Source organism: Piliocolobus tephrosceles, chromosome 2 (genome assembly GCF_002776525.5).
Source record: "Piliocolobus tephrosceles isolate RC106 chromosome 2, ASM277652v3, whole genome shotgun sequence".
Classification (NCBI taxonomy): Eukaryota; Metazoa; Chordata; class Mammalia; order Primates; family Cercopithecidae; genus Piliocolobus; species Piliocolobus tephrosceles.
The window spans coordinates 132,630,104-132,633,810 of NC_045435.1; the positions used below are offsets into that span (position 1 = coordinate 132,630,104).

At 37.1% G+C, this 3,707-nt stretch overlaps 1 pseudogene across 1 annotated transcript; it reads left to right on the plus strand.

Annotated features, from left to right (window-relative positions):
• The first annotated feature begins 534 nt into the window (after positions 1 to 534).
• Positions 535 to 1,150, plus strand: LOC111555768 (annotated as a pseudogene). Its single transcript, XR_002735639.2, has one exon. The product of XR_002735639.2 is annotated as a peptidyl-prolyl cis-trans isomerase A pseudogene (transcript).
• The last annotated feature ends 2,557 nt before the right edge of the window (positions 1,151 to 3,707 follow it).

The window sequence follows — 3,707 nt, forward strand, 5'->3', positions numbered from 1 at the left end:
GAAGCCTGCAGAATCTGAAATAAACTAAGGGTTTGTATGAGGACTTATATATTAATATAAGTGTGGGAAACAAGGTTTATCTTCTATGTATTTCTACCTGATCGCACGTTGGCTACAATGGCAGATATTGCATCCTTGCTTCCCCAACAGAGGTTTTATGGCCACAAGGAAGTATGAGTTCCTACATTTAATTACAGCATATGGTGAGTTACAACATGCTCTGCTGCTGGTTTTACCACTTGAGAAGTAATTGGGGGATTGTCCATTCTTAGATATTTAATTGCCTCAGGGCTGCAGAAGAGGTGTTGCCACAAGCTGGTTTCACAATGAAAGGCCACCTCTGGGATGCAATAGATTAGGCTTGTCTGCTTTTCTTGGGCAAAGACAACATGAACTCCAGCCTGCCTTTGTAATAAACTGCTCTTTCATCTTTATTTTTCACTTTCTTGGCTGGCTTTTAGAAAAAAAAGTCAAATTTTAAAAGAAATGGGCTTTGCAGACGCTGCCACCGAGGAAATTCTTGTACTACTAGCCATGGTCAATCCTACCATGTTCTTCAACATTGCGGTCGACCGCGAGCCCTTGGGCCGCGTCTCCTTCGAGCTGTTTGCAGACAAGCTTCCAAAGACAGCAGAAAATTTTCGTGCTCTGAGCACTGGAGAGAAAGGATTTGGTTATAAGGGTTCCTGCTTTCACAGAATTATTCCAGGGTTTATGTGTCAGGGTGGTGACTTCACACACCATAATGGCACTGGTGGCAAGTCCATCTATGGGGAGAAATTTGAAGATGAGAACTTCATCCCAAACCATACAGGTCCTGGCATCTTGTCCATGGCAAATGCTGGACCCAACACAAATGGTTCCCAGTTTTTCATCTGCACTGCCAAGACTGAGTGGTTGGATGGCAAGCATGTGGTCTTTGGCAAAGTGAAAGAAGGCATGAATATTGTGGAGGCCATGGAGTGCTTTGGGTCCAGGAATGGCAAGACCAGCAAGAAGATCACCATTGCTGACTGTGGACAACTCGAATAAATTTGACTTGTGTTTTATCTTAACCACCAGACCATTCCTTCTGTAGCTCAGGAGAGCACCCCTCCACCCCATTTGCTCGCAGTATCCTAGAATCTTTGTGCTCTCGCTGCAGTTCCCTTTGGATTCCATGTTTTCCTTGTTCTCTCCCATGCCTAGCTGGATTGCAGAGTTAAGTTTATGATTATGAAATAAAAACTAAATAACAACAACAACAAAAATTTTTTAAAAGAAATGATACTTAAATTGGAAATTGGCTGCTCACTATTCAGTTAGGGAAGGCATATGTGGCATTCTATCAATGGTCCATCATGTACATATTTTTATTTGAATTCCTGTAAGTGGCTGCCCTTTTCCTAAATCTCCTTAATTTATTCAATAAAAATGTTATCCCCTAAATATGCCAGACACTAAGGGTTTTAAATTTCATCTTGTTTTTTTTTTTTTTTTTTTTTTTTGAGACGGAGTCTCACTCTGTCTCCCAGGCTGGAATGCAGTGGCGGGATCTCAGCTCACTGCAAGCTCCGCCTCCCGGGTACACGCCATTCTCCTGCCTCAGCCTCCGGAGTAGCTGGGACTACAGGCGCCTGCCACCTTGCCCCGCTAGATTTTTGTATTTTTTAGTAGAGATGGAGTTTCACCATGTTAGCCAGGATGGTCTCGATCTCCTGACCTCGTGATTCGCCCGTTTCGGTCTCCCAAAGTGCTGGGATTACAGGCTTGAGCCACCGCGCCCGGCCATTTCATCTTGTTTTTTATATTACATATTTCATATTGGATATTTAAAATAATATTTTGAGTTTGTGTTAATATACTATTTTCCATTTGAGCCATGTTGACTTTTTTAAAGAGTTTCAAGATATAACTTATGTCTACATTTGCACCAAAATGTGAATTCGTGATTTTCAACTCACTTGAAATACTGTTTTTAATAGAGTTGATTTGTTTTGTAGACTAATTTTGTGTGTAATTGAAATGTTTCTTTTATAGATACTTCAGTACATTTTGTTGCCATGGATTCATTTCTCACATCTAATTCCTAACCCTGGAAAAATAATTTTTAAAAATTAGCAGAGAATATTTCTTTTTAGATGAGTCTTAAGATCTTTCCAGTTTTAGATTGCTTTCTGTTGAAATGAGAAGTTGTGTTTTAGAAGGACACGACTGATCTCCATGATGTCAGCTTCAAAAATCAATCAGCCTAAATAAGGAACTAGGGCTTCATGGAGAAAGGCTAATTTCACGGTCGTGGCAGGGAAGGTACATGATAAGTCTGGGATTTTTGTGTGTCAGAAAGTAAGGAGGTGCTCAAACAATGGTGAATATGCATCAAAATGACACAGAAGCCAGCTTGAATGAATTTCAACAGGTATCCCAGTACAAAGGGATAATTTTAGCAAGAGTGAGAGAGAGAAATTAATTAATTATAAATGAATGAAATAAGAATTAATGGGTGCAAACTCCTAATAGTTAAATAAGGAAGAAGAAAAAGCTGTTTCTTACAGCAAAATCCTGGCTGATAGAGAAGACAAATAGATAAAATGGAGTTAGAAAATTACCATTTTATAACCATCACAGTATAACTGATTCTCAATAGAATGATCAATAGATGCCAGATCTAGCAGAGGGAATTCTGATGAGGAACAAGTTATTTACCCAGTCTCAAAATACCTCACCACAAGTTACTTAATAATTATGAGGGAAAATAGTGTAGAAGCAGAATAACATCTTACTTAACCAAGCAGATCAACACTGATATCATCAACAAGAGGCAAAGGAACATTAAGTGCCTCCCAATGTGATAACACAAGCAAGACACAACATCACTCATGTGGTAATCCAACCAAAAATGGATGATCTCTGTCTAATCATAAGGAAGCAGCAGAGAAACCCAAATCTTAACCCAAGTTTCATTCTATGAAACAACTGGCCTGTATTAATCATAAATGCTGATGGCATGAAAGACAAAAGAATGTTGAGAAACTGCTTTAAATTAAATGAGTCTGAAGAGACAGTTCAACTTAATGCGATATGTAATCCTAGACAGTATCCTGAACTGGACAAAGATTCTTTAAATAATATTTTGGAAACAAGTAAGGAAATTAAAATGAACTTTAATGTATTCTATCAATGTTAAATGTCCTGAGTTTTAAAAATATTTGGTAATTATTACAATTTAATAATTATCCTGCCATTAATGACAAAATTTTGTTCTTATGAAATATAAGCTGAAATATTAAGGGATAAAGAGGCATTATGTGTGCACCTACTCTTAAATGATTCAAAAATGTATATTTAAAAATGTGTAATATATTTAAATAGATATACATAGATGAGACAAAGCAAATGCTAAAACTTGGAAAATCTGCGTAACGACTTTTTCTATTTAAGTGTTCTTTGTACTGTTCTTGCTGTTTCAGACTTACTGTTCAGACTTACTGTTTCTGTAAGTCTGAAATGACTTCTAACACAAAAATAAAAATAGAAGGAGACAATCAGCCAAATTACTTTTGTGAACACTTAATATAGCTTCATTATTCTGAAAAACAAACAGGTACTAAGAGACATAGAACTACTCATTAGAACTTTAAAATCTATATGCTATCCAAAAAAGATAAAAAAGGAGAAACACCTTTAAAATCTAATGGAGCAGATTATATTAGCATATAAAACAATCA